The following is a 14,867-nucleotide window of genomic DNA, read 5'->3' as shown; positions in this document are numbered from 1 at the left end:
AGGTGCCCCTAGGAAATTTACTTTTCAAACCAACCTTTGGGATACATGGTCCATACGTTAGATAGCACTTGGAAGTTTAGGGAGATGCTGGAAGAAGGGATAGTGATACAGTCTGATTCATCTTGGAAAATCTGTGGCAAGTCTCCTACGCACACATGAGTCCTTCAACTTTGTGTGTATACAATATGATCCGAATATAGTTGACCTATTGTTAAGGCCTTTGCTTGTTTGTTTTTATTTTTTTAACTTTTTTTTTTTTTTTTTTTTTCCAGACAGAGAGAGACAGAGCGCTAGTTGGAGAGGGGCAGAGAGAGAGGGAGACACAGAATCTGAACCAGACTCCAGGCTCCGACCTGCCAGCCCAGAGCCCGGTGCGGGGCTTGAATCCACAAACCGTGAGATCATGACCTGAGCTGAAGGCGGACGCTCAACCGACTGAGCCACCCAGGCGCCCCAAGGCCAGACATTTTTCAACTTTAGAATGTTATTGTCCTTCTTGTTCTGGGTTTCACTAAGAACCTTGGGGAAAAGGCACAGAGCTTTTCCTCAGAGACATGCTCATTCCTACATTTAGGGCACATAATCTGAGAGCTTCCATAAATCCTACAAAACATGTAGGTCCCAGAGGAAGAACTCCCGTTTTAGGTTCTGCTCATTTCTTGCCTGGTTGTACTGCCCGTGACTTTGGTAACTCCAGCTGAGTTTCCAGGGTGGTCTTTTTCAAAGGCCAACACAATTATTTTGCACCCCTGCTGAAAACCTTCTCGTGGTTTCCCGGTGCTTACAGGCTAAAGTCCATAAAGCCCAGTCTCATCCAGGCACTTGAATGCTTTTCATGACCATCTTCTTGTCTACGTCTCCTGCTGTTGCCTACCTCTCTCTGTATACCCCAGTGAACACCCTGCCTCTTGCTTGCCTCTGTTACATGCACACATCCTGCCTAGTTGTTGTTGTTGTTGTTTTCTGGAACGGCCATGCTATTCTAGTACCCAGTCCCGCCATTTGCTTCTCCTGGCTTGGCTGGCTACCCCTTGAGTATGCTTGGTGATCACCCCCACCCACCCTTCAGGACCCTTTCGCCTCTTCTTGGATGAGGCCACTGTGGCACCCTCCCTGCCCACTCACACCTGGTATGGCGGCTGTTGGCTTTTGTGCACCACCGTGGGCTTTTCTCATTGTAGTTCTTAGCACACTGCAGCTCATTTCTTTGTTTACATGTTTGTAAGGTTACTATAGTCAGAAACTAATTTTTTATTCATATCTGTAGCTGAGTTCCTAGTCAGTTTCTTGTTTAAATTTTAGCTTTGTTGAATGAATGGTTCATCTGGGCTTGTGGGGTACCATGGAGAATTTATTAGCAGGAAAGATGCAAAAAATCTGAAGGGAGAATCATTAGTAGATAATATATAATCACTCTGATCCAAGATAGTCTATCAAGAGATTAATTCTCTTTCTCTCTCTATCATTTTTTTTTTTGAATAGTATTGTATAGGGGAGTGAAAAGAATATCTTGTTTCTAAAAGAATTAAATTCAGGGGAGCCTGGGTGGCTCAGTCGGTGAAGCATCCGACTTTGGCTCAGGTCATGATCTCACTCTCTGTGAGTTTGAGCCCTGCATCAGTCTCTGTGCTGACAGCTCAGAGCCTGGAAACTGCTCCCAATTCCGTTTCTCCCTCTTCTCTCTGCCCCTCTCCCGCTTGTGCTCTGTCTCTCAAAAATAAATAAACATTAGGGGCGCCTGGGTGGCGCAGTCGGTTAAGCGTCCGACTTCAGCCAGGTCACGATCTCGCGGTCCGGGAGTTCGAGCCCCACGTCAGGCTCTGGGCTGATGGCTCGGAGCCTGGAGCCTGTTTCTGATTCTGTGTCTCCCTCTCTCTCTGCCCCTCCCCCGTTCATGCTCTGTCTCTCTCTGTCCCAAAAATAAATAAACGTTGAAAAAAAAAATTAAAAAAAAAAAAATAAATAAACATTAAAAGAAATTTAAAAAAAGAATTAAATTCAAATTCTGAATTTTTCATTTATTAAAATTTTTTTAAATGTGTATTCATTTTTGAGAAAGAGAGAGAGAGAGAGAGAGAGAGAGAGAGAGTGGGGGAGGGGCAGAGAGAGAGGGAGACACAGAATCCGAAGCAGGCTCTGGGCTCTGAGATCATGACCTGAATTGAAATCGGATGCTTCACCGACTGAGCCAGCCAGGTGCCCCTGAATTTTCTATTTATTATTAGGTGACCTTAGTGGAAGCCCATTGTTCTACTTAACAATTATACCCTTTGCCTCCAAATTAGAGATCATAAATACACTTTTTTTTTTTTTTTTAATCTTAGAAGAAAGCTGTTAGGATGGAAATAATACCTGCATGCATGTATTGCTTCGGGTAACATGACATAGAAGTGTGAGTAGCATTTGTTATTAATATGCTGCTGGATTATAGAACCGTTACATTAATTTGAAAGTGAATGCCAAGTAAGAGGGTCAGACCAGGAATAGAAAAGAAGCACCTTCATCCCTACCCTCTTTTCCTGTACGCATTGCAGGCATCACCAATGGATAGCAGAACTCTTCATCCTGGAGGCCACACTTCGTTTCAGACTCCTTCTCAAGCAGTCGTGAACTACGGTTGATGATTAATCAAGCCGTCACTCATCGGGTTAAGCTATTAATCAGAGCTGGCTCAAGAGATAAAACCCAGGTGTTGTTTTTAACACTAGAGCCCGTGACCTGTGAAGGAAGCCATGAGTAAGGAAGAATCTCGTTAGTGGTCAGAAGTCCACAGACAAATGCCCATTTCTCTGTCAACAGCACCTATGTTGTTCCATTCACTGTCTTCCTTCGTAATGGTGGGATTTTGTCTGGGTGCACGGTTCCTCGGAATCAAAATGGAATATTCTGTTCTCTTCTCTGCAGCTGGATGTGGCGATGGGAGGAGGGGCTTCGGCCAGCGGGACAGAAGCCACTGTGTTCAGTGGCAGTTTCTGGGAACCCTTCTCAGGAGGCAGTCACACCAGCTCTTTGCCTTTTCTCTCTTCATCTTTTCCCGCATTCTGCGGCTGGCATGCAGACTCGCCCCGAGGAGCGATGACAAACAGTGAACTGGGGGAGCACCCTGCTTCTCTCTTGTTTAAGACACCGTTCAACAGTCAGGGCCATCCGGTGAGAGTCTGCCATTCCCCCTGCCGGTTTGTTTATTTAACCCCCCTCATGGGGAGTTCCAAGCACCTTCAGATATTAAGGCAAAACCCATTTACTGTAGGCACAGAAAGGCCAACAGAAAGACTTTTGTATACTTTTCCAGGTTGGAAAAACATGGCACGTTGATGTCCACTGGGACAGTTGCCATAAGCAGCAGCAGGAACGTGATGAGGTAATGGAGCGACGCATTGGGCAACTGGGATGTTGGATTTTGACTTGGGCCCCGTGTAAGTTGTCTGAAATTGTTCTAGGTACATAGGGCCTCAGTTTTCTATTCAATATGATGTGTACAGGGGCGCCTGGGTGACTTAGTCGGTTCTGCCCCTTCCCCATCTCGCGGTCTGTGAGTTCAAGCCCCGCGTTGGGCTCTGTGCTGACAGCTCAGCGCCCGGAGCCTGCTTTTTATTTTGTGTCGTCTCCCTCTCTCTCTCTCTCTCTGTGTCCCTCCCCCGCTCGTGCTCTGTCTCTGTCTCAAAAATAAATACACACTTAAAAACATTAGAAAAAAATGATGTGTGCCCCTGAGGGAAAGCGGGGAGAGGTTTGTGCTGGTGTGGGAGGTGGAGGGCGTGGGGGTATGAAGCAGGGGCAAGACCAGGAGCCTCTCCAAATGGGAGCGAGACCTTGCCACCAAAGCGGGGACTGACCCGTGAGCTGGCAGAGGCCCAGTCAGGGGACTTGTTAACAAGGGACAGCAGACCACATGATGCCTTTGTATTGTGACTTTGCCACATTCATGCACGTAGTCAATATGCCCCGTAAATTTTCAACGGTGAATAGCTTTCTGCATTTGTTACGTGCTGCTTGCTTTAAATTTCTGTCACACAGCTCCACTTTTGCCCTTGTCTTTCATATACTCTGTTTACGTTTGAGCATCTATATTTATACTGACTACAGTAAAAAAAAAAAGTATATAATAAAGCCATTCGACATCAAGAACAGCTTTTTATCTGCTTTGTCAGAACATCATTTAAACAGCTACATTCTCTTAATGCACAGTAGTTAAGTAAACTCCAAGATTCTTATCCTGCAATAACCCATTAAATCATCTTAAATACTATGTCATAATGACAACTCGATGCAACCAGATGTGATATTTGGGGATTTAAAAGAAATAGTTTTCTAAAGACACAGCCTCCTGATTTTACATTCTCGAGGCCGTGTGCACAGCTGTTAAATCTCACTGTTCTACTTTCTGTGAGTGTATATCACTTCTGTTCTGCCTCACGCACGGCATTACCGAAGTGCAAACGAAATGTTCCCCAGGACATTGTGATAGGCACTTTCGTGAGCTCTGCATCGGCCATGATTTAGTTCTCGAGGTGTGATTTTCTCACTCCGGAAATGCATGAATGCGTATGAGCCTGATGCCACACAAAAGCATTAATATCAGGGCGTGCAAGATGCCCCATGGTCTGACAGTCACGGTAAGTCAGCTGAACCCAAAAGGCCAGAAATCACCCCCAGGCTAGACGTAAGGTACCGCTGGAACTTACTAGCCCACATTTGGATTAAGCATTACCTCGTGACAAGTGTTTTTAACGCCATCAGCACAGTAACCCAAGACCTCCCGCGTCAGCCCTGCCATTGATTATTTCTAAAAGGTGTCGGCTTTAGAATCTTCGAAGTTTCCATGTCACGTGGGATCGGGAGTGAACTTTTGAACTTCTGATTTTATCAGCTGGTATAAAAGTTGGCACAATTCAAAACTGTGTATGTGACGAACCATCAAAGAGAGAGAACTCATCTGACAGCCATGTTATACACTGTGTGCAGGGAAAGATAATTCCACCATCAAGCAGGAATCCTAGAAATTAGGTCATAACAGGCAGTGCAAGTGGGCCCTAATGAACCCGGATTCATATCTGTGGTGAAATTATATGCTGGATAATGTCCTTGGAAACGCTGCCATATTTCAGTCTGGAAGGAAGCCCATTGCTGATACAACAAATCAATTGATAAGAAGTGTCTTTATTGCACTCAATAAAAAAACAGCGCAACCCCAAATAAACATACACGGCTCATAAAACAAATTGCTCACCTAAAATGAATTACACTCTAAGTTTTTTTTTAAGTAAATTACACAGAATATTCAGTGATGTTTCCACCCACTAAAGAGTAAGATTATAAACGGCACTAAAAGTAAATGTTTCCACGTTTCTTTTTAGTTTAGTTTTTGTTGTTGTTGTTCAATCTACAGGATTACCAAGAGCAAAATGCAAAAGGAAAAAAAAAAGTGGTAGAAATTGCCTGTTTCGTGAAATATAGGAAAAAATATACCATCTGTGATTTAGCACAGTCCTCAATATTCCATCTGCGATCTGAACGCGGTTCTTAACAAAAGCTGAATCCATTGTCGTTCAATATGATGTTTTGAAAAGTTTTTCCAAGAAGACGACTTTTGTAAGACGCTGGTATTTTTGGCGTGGAGTTCCTTCTGAATGAAATAGTCGATGTTGCTCTTTGCAACTGTGTTAAGAATTGGTTTTTGTGACACGCAAAGGCTTGCAATTTTGAAAAGGTAGTCGGCCAGAGCTGCCTTCCACCACCTTGTCCCCAGAAAACTTCCTGAGAGAAATGTAGTTTTGAGCCCTGTGTTATAGGTTTGGATTTCTTCATGTGTTAAGATTCAACAAATATTTATTACCAACAATCTTGTCAGAGGGGTTTACCCGTGTGAGTCCAAAAGTATCAAATGGTGTTACTGTGCTGCCTTAGGCATTGTAGTTTTGTTCAGTATTTTTGTTTAATGTTTATTTAGTTTTGAGAGACAGAGAGAGACAGAGCACGAGTGGGGGAGGGGCAAAGAGAGGGAGACACAGAATACGAAGCAGGCTCCAGGCTCTGAGCTGTCAGCACAGAACCTGATGTGGGGCTTGAACTCATGAACCGCGAGATCAGGACCTGAGCGGAAGTCAGACGCTCAATGGACTGAGCCACCCAGATGCCCCTAAAAAAACTTTTTTAATGTTTATTTTTGAGAGGGGGGGAGGGGCAGAGAGAGAGGGAGACACAGAATACGAAGCAGGCTCCAGGCTCTGAGCTGTCAGCACAGAGCCTGATGTGGTTAATTAGACAACACAATGGCCCGTCCTGTAGTGACCACCAATGTTTCCTCAGGGTGATGCTGTCACCTATGTGCTACCCCCTGATGAACCCATTAGGTGATACGAAACCACACGTGGGCACTTCCATCCGTCACTGTCAAATAACATAAAAATGGGGTTTCTCAATCTTGGCATTACTGGCACTTTCAACTGGATAATTCTGTGTTGGGGGCTGTCTTGTGCCCTATAGGGTATTGCGCAGCATCTCTGCCTCTACCCATGCGATGCCAGGAGCACCTCCCTCCCCATTATGACAGCCACAAATGCGTCCAGAGATTGCCACGTGTCCTCCAGGGGAAAAAAAAAAAATCACCTTCGGGTGCAAACCACTCCTATGAAAGGAATCATTAAATTTTCACATTAGCAATTGTTAGAAACTATTGTTTTCTTTTCTTTTTTCCTTCCCTCCTTCTCTCTGCAGGGTAACAGCTCATGATTCGTACCTAGCTTCTTACAGTAAATGAAAATGTGATGGAGGTTACTACCGAACGCAGAAAGGAAGAAAAAGTGGGAAGTGGTTTAGGAGACGCGAGGGCTGCAAGAACTGTTTTGCAACGTGTGAAGAGCAAACAGAGGGGCGACAGCTCCAGTGAGTGTCATTGAACACAACCCAGTTCTCCAGCCCCGGGACTGTTCTGAAACTAACCAGGTTGCCACAGACCACACTTCCTTTCTTCACTCTGGGTCCTTGGTGGGGGTGGGGGGTGCGGGGGGGGGGGGCGCGGGTGGTGCGGTCCAAGCCCTCTTTGGTCTGGAAAAACACTCTTCGTTTTGCAGAGCTCGGCTCCAGCGTCTTCTCCATTTTTTTCCATGAGGGTGTCTTAGGTCCCACTGGTAACGCGAATTTTCTCTTTCTGCTTCCGCGTTGTGGACTTGTGTTAATTTCAACTTGGTGCTTTTCATATTCTGCTCAATATTTTGGTTAAGTGGTTAGATGCCTGCCTCTCTCAAGACGTCATAAAGCCTTGGAAGCTAGGCTACCATCATTGCTGCCTGTGACATCTAGTCAAGCGATTGCATTTGGCTGTGATTAACAGAAATCTGCTTCAAGGAAGTGAAGTGGAGGGGCGCCTGGGTGGTTCAGTGGGTTGAACGGCTGACTCTTGGTCCTGGCTCAGGTCATGATCTCACGGTTTTATGGGTTCGAGCCCCACGTCAGGCTCTGTGCTGGTAGCTCGAGCCGGTTTAGGATCCTCTCTCCTCTCTCTCTGCCCCTCCCCCACATACACTATTTCTCTCTCAAGATAAATAAATAAACTTAAAAAAAAAAAAACCTTAAAAAAAAAAAAAGAAGAAACTTAAGTAGAGAGCTTGTTTCCCTTATATTATTAGAAGCCTAGAGCTAGGCAGCTGAAGTCACCAGTTCAGCAACTCAACGTGTCTCAACCTCCAAACTTCTTGGAGGCAAGATGGCAGCGGCTTGGCCAGCCACCATCTCTGCGATCTCCGCGTTCTCAGCAGGCAAGAGGAGGGTTCTTCAGAAACCAGCACACTTCCCTTCTATCTCTTCGGTCAGCACTGACTCACATGGCAATTCCTAAGGGTAGCAGAGGTGAGGAGATTGAGTTTTAGAGTCTGTTGTAGAAACCGGCAAAGGAAAGCAGGTTGGAATCAGTTCAAATTAGTTGCCCTCCAATGGCTGACCACGTGCTACTGCTCGTGCAGGGTACATGGGGCTAGACGATGCCCCAGTGAGAATTCTTCCTCCTAAGGCCCTTGGCACAGGAAGAACAAACACCATCTCAAGTATTCCACAAAACTATAAATTCGGCCTTAATTTGGCCATTGCTTTCAAAAAAAGAGCTCAATAAATATGCATGCCTCCTTATCTTTTGCTTTCATTCTTCATGGTGCGGGGGTTGGATTTAATAAAAGGAATATGCAGGACAAGGCACAGAAGTCCGACTGGGAGGGATGTGGGGCAAAAGGAAGGCACTGGTGACCGATCTAATCATGTGGTGCCGTGAGCTACCAGGGCCAGGACGACTTTGAAGGCAGAAAGAAATCTGGATGGCCAACATGACCTATGTTGTCACAGTGGGACTTAGATAAAAGGGGTCACATGTTAAAACGTGATTTTAAGATTTGTCTGCCAGAGCAATGCAGCACTATTATTTCTTTTTAAGACCCACCTGAAAACTCACATAAAGACATCTAATAGCTATTTGAGATTTAGTGTACCTTATCTACTCTGGTCTTATGGCTTAGCCAATGGAAAGCCCAGTTAGCTAATGGAAAGCCCAGAAATTTGTGCTTTAGGCTGTGTGCTTGTGTTTTTTTTTTTTTCTCTGCTAAATATGCATATGGAGATATTTAACCTGTAACCACAATGTTCCATAGAAAACATTCATTTTATTTTCTTCTTCAGTCAGTGTGACAATTTAACCAAGAATGGCCAAATTGTTTTCTTTCTTTTTTTTTTCCCCTAAATCAAACTCTTGTCTATTCAGTAGAAGATCACTATGGGGTTCCATTAAACAAACTAACACATTCTGTTCTGATGTTTAGTAGGGCAGGCCTCAACTTCACTGTCTCTGGGATTCATTCACGGGAATGCTCACTAGAGGAACATTTTCCCCCATCAAAAGATCTGGAGATCCACATTCCACCTGCCTCCCCTTTCCCTGGAGATTTCTTTTGCTTCCTCTGGTCTTTGGTATGATAAATGACACAAGGCTCCTATTAGCATGTATACAAACTCAGAGAAAGAAAAATGGAGGGGTAGAAAAACAGTATTTCCCTTTTCTCATCTAAAACAATAAACTTACAATAAAATAAAATAAAATAAAATAAAATAAAATAAAATAAAATAAAATAAAATAAAATAAAATAGAATAATAAATTTATATTTAATTGATTTCGTGGGTCTTTCCTCATGAAACGGTAAACCCTATTAGGAAAAGAGACACGATGGTAAATTATTGGGGGGAGGATCTTTGCAAAGGTTTGTCATTGGTTGGTAATAACGGTCGTGAGGATGTAAGATTGATCACACCTGGCCGGCTCTCGATTCATTTAGCCCAATTGCCTGTCGTTGGCAGCTGGGCCAAGAAACACAAGTGTTCACGATGTTTCTATTACATGCAGTTTGTCCCTAATCATCCCAGTGGACAATTAATGCTGCGACATCTATGCATTTGGCCAAAGCACAGATTTATGTTTGCACTACCTGCAAGCTCCTGAGGAAAAATAATTATTGTTTTGTTTGTGTGGGCTTTTTTTGTTCTTTATTATTCCCTTTCAGGCATCCTGGTATTCACTTGAGTGCTATTGCTTTAAGGGATGAATTACACTGTAGAATTCTTGTTTGGGAAAGCCAGCTAACATTCCTCTTATCCTTACTCTTGTTGGTTTCAAAATTATTTCATATCGTAAAAGCAGTGCATTCACATCCCCAGAAGTACACAGAATAGGGAAAAATGATAAGAAACTATTCATGGGCTTGGGCAGGTGCAGAAGGCTGTGTGTTGTAATATTGATGGCAAGAGTGAAAATCTGAGAACCAACTAAATGTCCATCAATAAGGAAACAGTTACATAAATGTTGTCATGGACACGTTAGGAAATCCATGCAGCTATTAAAAAACAAGTAGATATTTTGTGTATTGATACAGAAAGTTCTTTTTTCACGACCAATTTTTTTCTTTTTTGGTAAAGTTTATTTATTTATTTCGAGAGAGAGCACAGTCAAGCAAGGGAGAGCAGGACAAAGATGGGGGAGAGAGAGAATTCCAAGCAGGAATCTCCTCTTTGACAGCAGGGAACCCCAGCCGGACGTGGGGCTTGACCTCACAAACCGTGAGATCATGACCTGAGCCGAAATCGAGTTGGACGCTTAACCAACTGAGCCACCCAGGCACCCCTCAAGACCAATTTAATTGAAAAAAGAAACATCGCAGAACGACACAAAAAGTGTGATAACATTTATATTACTAAAAATACTAAACATTTATATATTCCTGTAATTATGTATTTACGTGAATGCGCAGAAAAAAAATGTCGAGAAAGATGTTCGCTACCCTGGAGAGGCCGGGAAATGGGGAAAGGTTACAACAAAAATATATTCAATTTTGTCTACATTTGAAAACAAGTACAAAAGAATTGCTTAAAATGAAGGAGGGAAAAAAAGATCCTGAATCTCCTTACTCTAACAAAGAAATGCCATCAGAATGTTTTGTGATTTTTCCTTCTAATCTTTTTTTTCATTTGTATATATCTTAAATAGTGGTGCTCTGAAGGAACATAACATTTAAACCTGTAACAGTGTCTAAAATCAGAGAGGGGTGAAAAAGAAAACCAGTGTCCTGGTAAATCCGCTGTTGACATTGTCCTATGTAATTACGTGTTTAGGAAATGCGAAACATCCTTTTAGCGAAAGCCTCCTTCCCTTTGTCTGTAAGCACCCTCCACCTGTCCTTGTCTTTCCCTCCTAATTTCCAAAAGACTTCTAAAATTTCCCGACTTCCTCAGGGAGAGGAAAAGAAGTATATACCAATAGGTGTAAAATAATTACCATAACAAACAATTTGTGAGCTTTTATCATATAACTGTTAGCCACTGTTCTAAAGCACTTTGTATTAACTGACCCATGGACTCCCCATAGATCTGTGAGTTAGGCTCTAGGGTGACCATTCTACCGAGGAGGAGATTAGGGACAGAGAAGCTAAGGAAATTGTTGACAGTTACACAGCTAGAAAGTGGTGGACCCCGGGTACAAATCCAGGGACTATAGCTCTAGAGTCTCCATGGTGGCTTCTACCACACTGCCTCAATGTTAGTAGATCCTTAATGGCAGAAACACATGATGCCATGTGTCTACCTGAGTCTTTAAATTTTACATAAAGGAAGTCACACCATACCTGCTATTAGGCACCTTGCTTTTTTTCCCTTTAAAAACTTTTTTCCCCCCAGGGCTAATTCAAAAGAATCGTATTCTTTTAATAGATTGCAGAGTTTTTTGGGGCGCTTGCGTGGCTCAGTCGGTTGAGCGTCCGACTTCAGCTCAGGTCATGATCTCAGGGTTCGTGGGTTTGAGCCCCATGTCAGGCTCCGTGCTGACAGCTCAGAGCCCGGAGCTTGCTTCGGATTCTGTGTCTCTCTTTCTGCCCTTCCTCTGCTCATACTCTGTGTCTTTCTATCTCAAAAACAAACATTAAAAAAAAACCAAACAGATTGCAGAGTTTTCTATAGTAGGGATACAACTCTATTCATAAATACTATAGTCATTTTCTGTTTCTTTTTTTGGCGTTGTTTTTCACTTGTATTGTTTTATTTATGTTTTCTCCTTCTTCTGAGGTCAATTTTGTACCTTGTATTTTTTTCTAGAAAATGCTTCATTTCCTTTTTCTCTGTTTGATAGTTCTTTCATTTCTGCTATTACCTTTGTTATACTCTTCCATCTATTGAAAGGGCATATTTTATTGTTGATTTTCTAACTTCTTGAACTGGATGCTTAAGTAATTCATTTTTACTTAGTTCATTATGTAGGTCTTTCATGCCATGAATCTAGAAAAGCACGTTTTTCTCCTCTGATATTCTGTTTAAAAAAAATCCATGAATAATGTAAGATATTGTTTAAAACTTTCTAGTTGGTTCACTTTTTTTCTCCTAATTCACGCCTACACTTTCTGCCTTGTATTAAACTTCTTGTTCCTGCCTTGCATATCCTGGTTGATGACTGTCACATCTTCATATTTTATATTATCAAGGTTGATAAGCTTAACCTTGTCTACTCGTAACATTTTCCATAGTAATTCGGTTTTCATTGTATATTCAGGTACATTTAGTGCTCATACGCAGCATTTTGTATCCAGAATTTAACAACAAACATGATAAGTTTGTTATCATTTTCATGAAAGCAGGCATGGTCTTATTTTACACGTATCATGAGGTACCTGGCCGTCGCTTCAACATTGGATTTTAGATTGTTTCCAGTTTTCCCTTCTTGTGTGTTACACTGCATTCACTGCTTGTAAGGATTTATCTCCAACCCCATATTCTGCGTTATTGCCACAATTAGAGGAGGGCTCACTAGGTGGGAGTGGGAGTGGTTGTTTTGAAGCCCAGGGTAATTTATACCTCTGCTTTGAGCGTCCCCGACTCTTGCAAGAATCATGCTAGACTGCCCTCCCATGGCAGCCACTGTAACTACACTCACATTTCAGTTCTCCCATTGCTTCTATTGGGAGCCAGAACCATACCAGTGAGTGCATTCAGGGAGCCACAGCTCTCCTTGTGGTGAGGGGGCTTTCTCCTTATTTCCAGAACCCTTTTTTCCTCGATGTTCAGCATATTTCCTGGGCTGAATCTCAGAACCTTTCTCCAAATTGACCCTGCGAGTTGAGATTGACAACGTTGCTTTAAGAGAACCGTAGAGTTTGGACTTTAAGAATCCGTTTTGGAACCATTCTTCCAGAAGATAGTGTTCGTGTACTCTCATGTATAAAAATCTGCCTGCGATGGTTTACTTTTACGCAAAACCCTGAAAATATTTTCATTAAGTTATTACCCAGCAGGTGTTAAACTCATATAGAACACGTGACCTTTGTGCTTAAAAAAAAAAAAAAAAAAAAGGCTTTCTTACCAAAAGCAGACAAACAAACACACAAAAGACTCTCTTAGCTATTTTCAGTAGTAATGGGCTGTTGGGCTGGGGTTGACTCATTGACATGCCCACACGTGAGGTGAGAGAACAATCTGTCGCTATGAAATAACTTTTTCCTACAATGGTGCTGGACGCAAGGTGACCTGAACGGAGCTGACTCTGTGGTCCCCAAATCAGTTCAAGCCAGTACATGGAGCCCCAGTCTTGGCTCTTCCTGCCACCTTACCTTCTACACCCTGCCAGCTCTTTCTGCCAAATATCACTCCAAATCCAACCTTTCTTTCCCTCCCACTGCTAGTGTCCTGCCGGGTCCAGGCTGCCTCAGGGTCTCACCCTGGACTCCGGCACTGGCCTCCCACCTATCTCTTCCCTTCGAACATGCCCTTTGAGACCCTTGCTTGGTAAAGCAGTCGGGAGGATTTTTCTAGCAAGGAAATATTTACTTAACAGCCTTCAGCAGTCATCAGCTCTTGTGGTTACGTTCAAACTTATGGAAAGAACAGGTTATGCTCTCTGTCCTGCCCGTGGGTTTTTGTGCATACTCTTTCCTCTTCTGGAACGTTCTTCTCTCCCTTCTCCAACCCATTCTTAGTCCTAACCTTATTTGTTACTTCTCCAGAGAAATCTTCCTGCATCTTCCAGTTTCCCTGGCTTTGTAGCTCCTATGGTTCCCTGGCCCACATTGTCATGTTGTATTAGTTCCAGCTGATGAGTCCCTAAGTTCTGTAAAGTCGGGTATCTTGGTCTTGTGTACTGTATCCACTAGAAATTTTACTTGACTGTTAGTCACTGAGACTGAACAGAATAAGATAAAAGGATGTTTTTCTCACATACCACAGTCCTGAGAAGAAAGGTACCTTAGAGCTGGTGTGGGGGTTCCACATTCCCCCTGGAGAACCAAGCTTCTTCTATTGCCGCTCTGTATCCTCAGGCATTGGCTTTCATCCTTAAGGGCGCCTCATGGTCCAGTATGGCTGCTGGAGCTCTAGCTATTACAGCCATGATCCAGGAAGGAAAAAAGAAGAAGGAGAGAAGGACAGAGAAAGCCTGCATGGCCATTTGTGTCCCCTTTAAAGAGCTTTCCCACAATCCTTCCTGAGAATATCTGCTTCTATCTTGTTCGTCAGAACTTGGTTACCTGGTGATACCTAACTATAAGGTTGGTTGGGAAATAGCCTCCACCTAGGTATAATGCCACCCCAATCGAAGCTGGAGTCTATCACTGGGAAAGAAGATGGGAATGAGTATTTTGAAACAACCAGCAACTTCTGCTCTTGTCGGTATAGTATCTCAAGGTCTACCTATTTGGGTTCCCAGTAGACGTCATGAGACCATGAATGTGTGTCACTCCAACCAAGGGAGCAGACAGCCCTGGGACCGAGAGGGTAAAGGAAACCAAAAGGTTAGGATAGGAAATGTTATACTGCGCTCGACAGAAACCGTCTCCCTTGCGACGATGAGCGTGGCCCATCTGCAAGTGACATGGTGACCCCTGTTTCTCTGAGCTGCTGTTTGCTCCGGGTCCAGCACATGGAAGCGGGGTTCTAGGCTTTGCCCGTAATTAAGAAGCTAGAGGGCTTCGTTCTCCTCACTTACCCCCGAAATCATTTTCAATTGTTTGTTAGGGCCTGTGCCTTCTCTTCTACTCACCTGCCGCAGGGGGGCAGGGGCCGGGGGAGCCTAACAAGGTAATAAGATAATGTCCTAAGTGACACATATGTGGACCCGCAGGCCTGATCGTCAGTAGCTTGGCACCCACCTGGGGCCAGCTGCCTACGGCGGTGCCATTCAAGCTGCTACGTGCCTGTGCCTCACCTGGAGCCCTTGTGAAATGCACGTCTGACTCAGTCGATCTGGTGTGAGGCCTGAGTTGGGTGCTCTGCTCTTTGGAACTCCAGGACCAGCTCTGTCTGACCGAACTCTGCGGGGGCGGGGGGTGGGGGGGGCAGCTGTGCGGTGAGCCAGGGG

At 43.8% G+C, this 14,867-nt stretch overlaps 1 long non-coding RNA gene across 3 annotated transcripts in view; it reads left to right on the top strand.

Annotated features, from left to right (window-relative positions):
- The first annotated feature begins 2,164 nt into the window (after positions 1–2,164).
- The window catches only part of LOC121042472 (uncharacterized), a 44,836-nt gene continuing 32,133 nt past the window's right edge, over positions 2,165–14,867 (top strand). For 2 of the 3 annotated variants that reach the window (XR_005796245.1, XR_005796243.1), the window contains exons 1-2: positions 2,165–3,416; positions 6,718–6,945. This is a non-coding gene — a long non-coding RNA (uncharacterized LOC121042472). The remainder of the gene's footprint in view (positions 3,417–6,717; positions 6,946–14,867) is intronic. The other variant, XR_005796244.1, reaches the window with a different exon arrangement.

This window comes from Herpailurus yagouaroundi, unplaced genomic scaffold, assembly GCF_014898765.1.
Source record: "Herpailurus yagouaroundi ecotype Mexico unplaced genomic scaffold, PumYag 185, whole genome shotgun sequence".
Taxonomy (NCBI): domain Eukaryota; kingdom Metazoa; phylum Chordata; class Mammalia; order Carnivora; family Felidae; genus Herpailurus; species Herpailurus yagouaroundi.
The sequence above is the reverse complement of the archived record's forward strand: the minus strand, read 5'-3'. Positions and strand labels throughout refer to the sequence as shown.